Source organism: Ceratotherium simum, chromosome 18, assembly GCF_057802395.1.
Source record: "Ceratotherium simum simum isolate JZ-2026a chromosome 18, ASM5780239v1, whole genome shotgun sequence".
Lineage (NCBI taxonomy): Eukaryota > Metazoa > Chordata > Mammalia > Perissodactyla > Rhinocerotidae > Ceratotherium > Ceratotherium simum.
The window spans coordinates 55908026-55918661 of NC_141917.1; the positions used below are offsets into that span (position 1 = coordinate 55908026).

At 48.9% G+C, this 10636-nt stretch overlaps 1 protein-coding gene across 3 annotated transcripts in view; it reads right to left on the reverse strand.

Annotated features, from left to right (window-relative positions):
• Nucleotides 1–4927, reverse strand: part of GATAD2A (GATA zinc finger domain containing 2A) — a 97520-nt gene extending 92593 nt beyond the window's left edge. For 2 of the 3 annotated variants that reach the window (XM_087443427.1, XM_087443422.1), the window contains exon 1: nt 4631–4923. The gene's annotated coding sequence lies outside the window, so the exon portion shown is untranslated. Of the gene's footprint in view, nt 1–4630 lie in introns of all 3 variants that reach the window. The other variant, XM_087443425.1, reaches the window with a different exon arrangement.
• Between the last annotated feature and the right edge of the window lie 5709 nt (nt 4928–10636).

Sequence of the window (10636 nt, forward strand, 5' to 3'; positions counted from 1 at the left end):
GAAGTTTAACACTTTGTATTTTTCAATCCAATTTAAGTTGCATTAAAAAAAAAACCTACCCTATGGCCACAGAGGAAAACCTGTGGTAAGTAAAGCCCTTACTTGAGTGCTCAAATGTCCCTCTTAGGCCAGCTTGGAGGGATAAATTCTTATTCAAACGAAGCACCAGTATAAAGGCAGCTGGGCTGCAGAGAGGATAAGCCAGACTTAATACTAGAAATTTAAAATAACACCATCCATTCATTTGGATGAACCACTCTATACAGTAGTTATTTCCCAACTCCAAAAGAGGTCAGCTTCTTTCTTATCATCAAGATCCCACAGGGATTTAATGCCCCCAGTGCTGTCTCCAACAGGAAGGAAACCCTGACTTCCCCAGCTATTTCAGTTATATAAATCAACAGTTTATCGGCCGGAGTTAGAAGCTGGGCAGTGTTGGGACCCACATGCCTTTTAGAGCTGCCCACCAACGGATAACCACTTTACATTACATCTAATAAATGTACCTAGATCAATATCATTTCTAACTATCCAAGGGTTTTTATTGCTGTAAGGATCTGTCAATCAAGAAAAAAGTTTAAAAAACTTCCTGTTAGATAAAAGAGACTTGGTGGTGGCGCCACCATCCACCAGAGTGAAGTCTGTAGCACACAAGAGACACAGCATAATTTCAAAAGGGATAGTGATCCCTTTAAAGTTGTATACCTTATTTTTTACATTTTAAAAATAATAAACTTTGCTCTTTTCTCACATAATGGAATAACTATCCTTAAAATAATTAAGAGAAATTTAAGATTGGTGGATATTTCTTGGCCTCAATAGTCAAGTCACTTTGTGTGTGTGTGTGTGTGTGAAAGAGATAGAGAAAGAGAGAGAGAGAGATGAGGGAGGGAGAGGGGATATTTCAATGGGAAAAAAAAAACCTTTTCTTCAAACTTGGGAGCAGCCCAATGCAGGGCTAGCTCATATTCTCACCCATTAATTCCCCCTGGGTTTTAGCTGTCAGGGGCAAGTGCCATCTGTCCCCACCCTACTAAATGAAAAAGCCTGGGCCCAACTCACCGGCCATGATTTTAGGGCTTTCACTAATTGTTAAGAAAGAATCCTCTCAAAAAAAAATGTGTCCTGCCCACCCAGCCCCCAGCCCCCACCCCCAGAGGCTGAGTTAGCATCTCCACAGCTCTCTAGATACTGGAAGCTCAAGGTGAATCCTGATCTCCTCATGGGCACTAAGCCACACACTGGCCCTCTCAATGTTCTATTATTGTGTGGTGTCAAATGCATTTGTACATCACTTTCCTGGTCTTTTGTCCCCAAATCTGATCCATTACCCTAAAAGAACAGTTGTTCTTTCAAGGTTCCAATGTGTAAGAAGAGATCTCTCACCAGGTAACTGTTACATATAACTCACTCAAGCAGTCCCAAAATATAGATACGATCCTTTAGGTTTATGGTTCACCCACTTTTTTCTTCTCACAATTCTTCAAGTTCATTATAATCTTCTAGTTTGCCTACGGTCTAATTATAGTAATACATCTCCCTACTTGCCCTTATATCACAAATTACCCCATTTTACAGAGAGAGAAGGCAAGGCCAATGCAAACACAAATGCCTGCCAAACAGCAAATCCATCTCACATCTGCTATCTGAACACAGGAAAATGCTACAAGACCCAAGGGGGTAGTGGGTTTTACAAGATACATACCAAGTTTCTTTTTCTTTGGGCATATTTAGCCTTGGCAGAATGTCAAGTGCTTCCTGGTCTGGGAGTCCAGGCCAGAATCGTAATCTCCTGCGTACAACAACCAACCTTTATTGTACATGTGCTAGGTGCTGTACTGGCCGCCTCCCGTTCATTATCTCAGATTCATTCATTCATATGTCTAGGAAGCACTTCCCATCTGTAGGCACTTTCACGTACATTCACAGAGATACGACCACTCAAATACTTAGTAACATGCCTATTTTGTGCCATAATTTGTCCAAGGCCACACAATTATGAAGGACAGACCCAAAATCTGAATCAGGTCCTTCTGACTTCAAAGCTCCCCCTTCCCTTTCTAACACTCCACGTTGCTGGTTCTATGGGTTTCATTTAAAATGATAAATGTGTGCCGGCACTTCTCTGCCCTGTCTCAGGACACCCTAAGCCCCAAGCTTCCCATCATCTTTCCCTTTTCCCTCAGGGCAATACCTACAGCTGACCAGGAAGAGGCAGTAGAAGAGCAACCAGGTCTGCAGCAACTTCCTGCCTGGACTTGACTACTCCAGGAGCAGAGGGCCCAGGAAACTCTCCAAAGGCTTCTCCACAGAAGAAAATAGCTCGAGTTGAAACTTGTGTCCACATGGTCCATCGACAGATTTAGAACTCAAATTATAGCCTCAGCAGGAGTCTTCACAAAGGACTCAAATTAAGCAAGATCCAGATGGAAAGGAACAGGAGAGAGACAGCCTTAAGTCAAACTGTAAAGTGAACTGCTGTTCTAGCAGAGTCAGAGGGAAGAACTTGTTGAAATGCTAAACCAAACAGGAGCTCAGCCTATATTTCAGAACTCCACTTCAGGAACATTCTCCCCACGTTTTTAGCCTGAGACTTGTGTATGGACACGAAGTGGTTACAAGTTACTCAGGTTTCAAACTGAGTTCACTCCTGTCCTTTGGACCATCTCTCAATGCCAGCATTCATCTACTTGGGCTCCAGAGAGCTTTGCATTTGGCAAAGCAGATAAAATTAGCTACCGGAGTGAACTTGGAATCCAGGGTGGGCCATTAAAAAAAAGTACATATGAGATTTGTAAAAGCCACCTAAAAACTTCTTTCAGTCAGGCTGAAGTCACCTAAAACTTAGAGAATTGAAGTCAAATCCCCTGTCCCTTGCCTCCCTTCTACCCTTCCTGGCTCTAAGGTGACCCATTTCCTGCTTCTTGCTCTGCCTTTCAAATCAGAGTGGACCACAAACTGAGGACCCTCTAGAGATCAAGGGGTAAATCAGAAGGCCTAGGGAGAGAAAACACAGCAGAAAGACCTGAAGGAGCTTTTTTTCTTCTTTTTTTTGAGGGGGTTGTTATATTATGCAAAGGGAGGTTGGAGGGATGGGACAGGAAGTGGGTCGTCCCACAGCTTAACAGTGTGATATTGGGGGGACAATGTTTCAGGTGGTCATCCGGCAATAGCTCCTGCTCCCCCAAATCTAGCAGGTCTCAAATGACAAGAGAAAACAGCGTTTTTTGCCTGTCACCCAGTTTCCCTTACAGCCACAAAATCTTCCAGGTCCCTGGAAGCTGAGGTAAAAGTTCAGAGAAGACCTCCAATTTGGCAAGAAAGAAGACTGGAAGTGGGGCTACATTTCTGATCTCTCTTTCCAGAATGGAGGGAAGTAGGTGCCACAAACAGATACAGGGGAATCTTGAAGTTGGGGCCTCCACGGAGAAATGAGATTAGTTTCTCCCTTAGAGAAACAGAAGGAAAACCTCAGGAAAGCAGGAATGTCCTCAGGCAAGTGGGAGCGGAACTCCTCAGAAGGCAAGGGGAGCCCTTAGAGAAATGAAGAAATCCACTGTCTCTCTCATCAGGAGAGGAGATATCTTGGAAAAGTGGAGGCACACTTCAGAGAAGTGAGGGGCCCGAAGGAGTGGGACGTATATAGGGGGAGAACCTCTGGAGAAGCCTCTAAACATTGCAGCATCCATAGGTTAGTAGGGGATCCAAAAGAAATGGAAAATGTTTTGGAAAAGTGGGGAACTGCTCCTCAGAAAACTAAGGATCCAGTCAGACATATGGGCATTTCAGGGCATTTCCCTCAAGAAAGGAGAGGAACTCATCAACAAAGCGGGAGTCCCATCAAAAGTGAGGACAGCTCAGAAAAGTGGGGAACATCTCCAAAAAAGATTCTGACAGTAGTAGGAACACCTCAGACTAGTTGGGGGACACTTGGGAGAAGGAGATCGCCCAAAGAAGTGGGGACAGAAAAGTAGGGAGAGCATCTCAGAAAGGTGGGGGGAAAGCGGACCTATGAAAAGTGGGAGGCACCTTAGAACAGCAAAGAGAGAAGGGGACACATCAGAAAAAGGGAACAGTGGCTCAGAGAAGCAGGGATTTCCCGTGAGCGAGGGGGAGGGTCCCCTAGAAGCAGAGGTGTCTCCTGAGAGAAGCAGGGGTCCCTCAGAGAAGCAGGGGTCGCCTTAGAGAGGTTGGGAGGGGGAGTCTCAGAAAAGGGGGGAGGGGTCCCTCAGTGAAGTAGGTGGTCCCTCGAAGAGATATTGGTGTCCCTTAGAGAAGGATGGTCCCTCAGAAAACTGGAGGTTCCATCAGAGAAAGGGAGCTTCCCCCAAAAAAGTGAGTCTCTCAGAGAGTTACGGTCCTTCAGAGAAAGGGGCTCCCCTCAAGAAGTGGGGTCACTCAGAGAGGTGGGGGGTTCCCTCAGAGAAGGAGGGCTCCCCTTAGAGTAGCCGGGCTCTCTCGGAGAGATGGGGTCCTTCAGAGAAGGGGGCTCCCCTCAGAGAGGCGGGTCCCCTCAGACAACGGGGTCCACGCACTGGAGGCGGTCCCCTCGGAGAAGCGGAAGCCCCAGACAAGCCCGGGACACCGGAAGCCGGGGACCCGCCACCAGCCGCGCCGGCCCCTCACTCACCGAAGTTGCTCGGCGCCCCCGCAAGCGGCTGCTAGGCCCCGGGCGGCCTCGGGCGGCCGGGTCGGGTCTGGTCTGCTCGGGTCCCGCGGCGGGGGCTCCCTCACACGGCGCACGCGACGGCGGCGGCAGCTGCGACAGGACGACGGCCGGCCGACCGACTGACTGCGCGGGCGGCGCGAGGCGCGCTCCGGCGGTGGGGGTGGGGGTGCGCGTGCGCGCGCCGGGGCGCTGACCCCGGGCGGGAGGAGCCACCGCGCCGCGCTTGGAGCCGCCGCTCCGTCTCGCTGCTCCGTCTCACACTGAAATTGCCCGCTTCGCAGCCTGGCTTCCCCGGTTGCTAGGCAGATTTCGCCTAGCACACTTCCGGGTTGAGGCGCGTCTCGGCGAGTGGCGGCGGCGCAGGCCAATGGGGTCTGGCCGGAGCTCCCGGGATCCGCGCCCCACAGAGGGCGTGGCCAGCCTCACGACGGACAGTGCCCGGCGGCCAATGAGCGCGCGGGCCGGCGGGCCCTCGGGATCGCGCCGGCGGCCTGGGCGGGCCCGAGGAGGCGGGACGGGGTGACTGACAGACGACCTACCAATAGGAGAGTGGAGTGGGTCTCAGGTCCAGTCAGGGTCCTGAGGAAGCGGGGCTTAGGCTTCGGGGCGGGAACGCCACGAGGGGCGGGGCCTGGGGGACGCGTCAATCCTTGGCCCGCTCGCTGGGACCCCGGAGGGCCGTTCGGTTGGGCCGCTCGGCGGCCGACAACTGGCTGGGCTGGGGGTTCCCCGCAGTGCTCAGCAGGGGCGCCCCACCCACAATGCACCGGAGGCGGTCTGGGCCAGGCTGGCGTGGGACGGTTAAGCCGGGCGGTGGGCGGTGCCGCGTGAGGAGCGCTCTGAGGAGACGCGGAGAGCTATGGTTCGGCTTCCTTCCCGGGCGGATTCGTTGCCGGAGCGCTCTTTTCCGCCTGAAGTTGTGGGTTCGACCCTCTTCTGAGGAGACTCTTGAGGATTCTTGCCCTTGGTCCCCGTTCTGAGGAGAATCTTCGGGATTCTTTTCCTGGTGCCTGTTCTGAGGAGAATGTTCAGGAATCTTGCCCTTGGCCCCTCTTCTGAAAAGAATCGTGGAGGTTCTTACCCTGGCCTCTTTTCTGAAAAGAGTTTTGGCGATTCTTGCCCTGCCTCCTTTTCTGAGGAGAATTACCAGTAAAAGGATGATTTTGTAGATTCGGAACCCCAGCTCTCCTTTCTAAGAAAACTTGTGGGGGCTCGGGCCCCTGCCCCCGTTGCTAAGGAGTATTTGGGGCATTCAGGACCCACTACCTTTCCCGAAGAGTATTTGGGGAACATACCCTGCCTTTTTTTCAGCACTGTTGGGAGCCACTGGCCGTCTCCCTCCGTTTTCTGAAGAGCAGTGGGGGCTCTGTGCCCCTGGCCTTCATTTCTGAAGATAACTTGGGAAATTCCTACCTTGTATGTCCCTCCCCCCACCAGAGGAGACATTTGGAACTTCATGCACCACCCCCGTTTCTCCAGAGAAGAACTGAAGGAGGTTGTTGCTCCCTCAGCCCTTTCACTAAAGGAATGCCAGGGAGTTGTGCTCCCTGCGCTTTTTCTAAGCAGCATCTGAGTGTTGCAGAAAGCGTTCCTCTTTTCCTAAGAACTGCGACCGTTTGACTCCTTTGCCCCAGAAAATTGTGAGAAGTGTATACTTCCTTTTTGGAAAAGCTACACATTAAGCCCTCCTTCCCCTTTTTTTGAGGAGAATTTTTCTGAGCAACTGTCCACTCTTTCCCAAGAGTCAAACCTGTGACCATTCCTGATTCTGTCCCCTGTCAGGCTCTTCAGCCCATTTCCTTCTCTGCTGAGTGGGGCCCTTCCAAGAATTCCTGCTTCCCACCTACCCCCAGAAGAAAGTAATCAGTCTTCCAAACTCTGCTGTAGCACACTCAGTGGCCTACCAGGTGCCCTCACTTCTGTCTTCCCCTAATTGGTCTGAACTCCTCCCCTGATTTACCCCCAAAGAACCCAGTTTTGCCCTTAGTAGGCAACCAAATGTCCATTGTATCAAAGGAGTGAAGAAGGCAGTAATGAGAAAGACCCACAACACTGTGAGGATTCAGTATTGCAAACTTTTGTTGCCACCACTTTGTGCACAGAAGGGTACAAGGTACTGAGATACCTGAATTATAGAATGGAACTTGTAAGCCAAAATGAAGGCAATAAAGAGAAATAGGCCTATTGGCAGAGGCAAGCAGAATATTATACTAAAGAGATACCAAGAAAATGTAGGAATGTAGAGGAGGAAGTGATTAAATGAGATAATGAATATGAAAATACTTTGTAAACCATGAAGCAGTGTACCCATGTGGAAAGGATTATTGTTAATGTTACAAGTGGGCTGACATTCCTGGAAGAAAAGTAAAGACTAAATTCTGAGAGTCAGAGTGATGGGAGGTTGATAGGGAACCCTGTAGGGCCTGACTCCCTGAGTGAGCTCAGCCTGTACCCAAGTGGCAAGGCTGACAGAGTCCTTGGCTAGAGAAGGAAGCCACTGGAAACAAGAAGACAATGTGTTCCCAGAGCTCCTTTGCACCTCTGTTGTTGCATTTACCTCATTCTGCAAGTGTCTGAGGCAGTCTGGTTGGAGAATAAACACTTGGACTTTGGTGGCTGGCAGAACTAGGGTTGAACCTGTGCCTGCCACTCCCTAGCTAGGCCAGTTACTTTCCTTAACCATATCAGAAAATGAGAACACCAGTCTCTAATGGTTGCACTGAGGATTGTGAGCTCAAAGTACCTTGCACTGTGCCTGGTGCACAGTAGGGACTCAGGAGCTTTTCATTTTGTTCCAGTCGCTAACCAGGATGCTTTCTGCGAGCGGGAATCCAGCCTTATTCATTTAAGTAATCCCTCAGTGCTTTTTTAGTTGCTAGACTGAACTGGGATCAAAGAGCAGCTCATTGTCCAACCCCTTCATTTTGTACATGAGAGGACCAAGAGGGCAACTGACTTGTTCTTATCCCACCGCTACTTTAGTGGCTGGATCCTAAGCTTGCACTGCCTTAATCTCGCTTTGGGCGTATGTGCAAGAAAGGAGAGAAGAAGGGAGACCTGTTCCCTTTAGTCCTTGTACAAAGCAGAGCCTTGTTAAGAACCTAAAACTCTGCAAGCTGTGGCAAGGTTCTGGATGCGAGACTAATAGAGTCCCCAAACTCAAGAGCAATGGCAACTGGGGGGCCCTGACCAGGATCAAGGCCACCTAAATTAACTTTGTCAAAGGGAGATTGCAAATAAAGTGAGGTTATTTCAGGGCTACCCTATGTAGTTTCCAGACTGATCCCTGGAACTATCAGGACCTATAATTATATCTCACCTTTCTATTTTAGGAATGCACAGAATTTCTTTTTTTTTTTAAATTTTATTTATTTATTTATTTTCCCCCAAAGCCCCAGTAGATAGTTGTATGTCATAGCTGCACATCCTTCTAGTTGCTGTACGTGGGACATGGCCTCAGCATGGCTGGAGAAGTGGTGCGCCAGTGCGTGCCTGGGATCTGAACCCGGGCTGACAGCAGCAGAGTGCGTGCACCCAACCGCTAAGCCAGCCGGCTGGCCCAGGAATGCACAGAATTTCTTTCATTCTCTGGAAAAAGGCATTGCCTGGAGGCAGAGATGGTGGATTAAACGATGTCCGTGAAGTCTGGAATCCTAAGCGTAAACAGGGGTCCCATTGGCTGGAAAATTGCATCCTAGAAGAATCCAAGGCGAATAGGCATTCATCAAAGGGAGTGAAATGCCCCACCAAAATAGATGACAATGACCACAGCTTCTGACATAAAAAACAAAAAGAAAGGCACATAACCCATACCAAGGATGAACTTTCCTTTCCACAGTGGTAGCAGCGATTGCATCTCTCTGTGTCAAGGTGTGTCCCTTCCTGGGTCTGGGAAATCATGTGGGCAAACTGGCTAAGTGACATTCACATCCAAATAGGGAAACGGGAACTGAGCCAGGTGACTGCACAGGCAGCCAGGAAGTCAGGGCCTCAGTGGTAGTTAGAAAAATGAGGGCTGATGGGTGCAGAGACCTCCTGTTGGTGTTGTGGCCTTGGACAAGGAAGAGTGCTCACTGACAATGAAGAATGACACCTGGTTAATAGCAGTGGGAAGGGTATGAAGCGCAAAGTTTAAAGCCCTCCACTGTCACTGGATGACAGTGAAAGTCAGGTGCACACAGCCAAGTGCCCCTCCATCATTGCCTCCTAAGATTGTGGGACTGCATAATTCATTTGGGTTTGCCAAGAACTTTGAGGTTCACATATGTGAATTGCTAATTTACTGAAACCTGCATCCTTTGGCAGGTCCATTGGAATTGGCCTTGGTTCTCCCAGGGAAGGTGGTAAAAAGTCAGTGTTTGTTTCCAGAGAGAAATAAACACCACCAAATCAAGAGGGTGGCCTAAGTAGTCCTCCTGCTTCCCCAAGAGAAGGTCAGGTAGCACTTGAATTATCCAGGGGTGGGGAGAAGAGTGTAGCTTTCTTGGTGTTGGTTGGCTAGAAAATCTGGAATCAAGTCCAAAGGGAGCTCATGAGTCCTTTCAGCCAGGCTATTTTAAATCTCTAGGTCAAAAACGTGGACTCCAGTAGCAAATCTTACCTGGTTCTTATTGACATAAGAATTAGTGGGATTACTGATAACTCTTTTCTGAGACAAAAAGTGTTGTCTACACCTACATGCCTATGGCGTAGAAAACCTCTAAGTCAAAATGATGACTTCACCAACCAGGAAGGAAAGCATTTCTGAACAGAAGGGAGTTCATCTTAGACATGTATGGCCACTTTGTGTGCAGAAGGGAGGAGCCAACCACAGTGCCAGACAGGAGAGAGACGCCTTACTCCTGCCTGTGGAGAATTCACCTTGAAGTTCTGTTGGATCTGAAGGCCTTTGGCATCCCAGACACGTACTTACATTGGAGCCTAAAACCCAGGTCAGGCTTTCAACCTACTGCGTTTCAGATCCCTCCATTGACCATTCTCTGCCTTGAGACAATAGCCCTATGCCCTAGGACTGAAGTGACTGCCTCTCTGCCTCCAAGTGGCATGCATATCATGCCAGTGGTTCGAGCCTACTGTTTTCATTCCCTCACCATTCCTTCCTCTCTGTCAGTCTGGTGTCTAATCCTGCCATTAAAATTTCTCTCTCAAGTTACAGAGCACTCAATGATTCCCCTTCCAGGAACTTTTCTCGGTCTGCATTTTCTCCAGCCTCCAGTATCTAGAGGTCACTCCCCCTCCTTGAAATGCCTTCCATTGGCTTCCGGGAACTTGCCTGTTCTGGTCTCCTGTCCAGTGTCCATCCAACTTGTACCTGGAAATCCTGCCAGGCTGCTCATCTCTTGCCTCCCTTTGTCCTCTACATTTCTTCAGAGAATAAATCCATTCATGGAGTAGGACTAAGAACTCCCAGATCTGTATTTCCAGTCTGCCCAAGTTCCTGTCCAGGATCTCCTTCCCTTCTAGATGATTCCACACGGATGTGACTCAAACCCGAGCAAATATCAGACCAAATTTAGTATTTCTTTGACCCATCCCCCATTCTTTAAACCAGCTGCCCTTGGTCATTCTCTTTTCTTCCGTACCAACATCACTTTCCCAGTGTTCCAGGTTGAAAGCTCTTAAATCTTTGGAGGTTTCTTTAGCATCACTCTTCAAGCTCAAAGTTAGTTGCTAAATGTTATGATTCATCCCCTCATTTGCTTTCTATCTATTCCTTTTTTTGTGTGTGTGTGAGGAAGATCAGCCCTGAGCTAACATCTGCCAATCCTCCTCTTTTTTTGCTGAGGAAGAGTGGCCCTGGGCTAACATCCATGCCCCTCTTCCTCTACTTTATTTTTTTTTTTTTTTTTTTTTTTAATTTTTTTTTATTTGTTTATTTTCCCCCAAAGCCCCAGTAGTTAGTTGTATGTCGTAGTTGCACATCCTTCTAGTTGCTGCATGTGGGACGCGGCCTCAGCATGGCCAGAG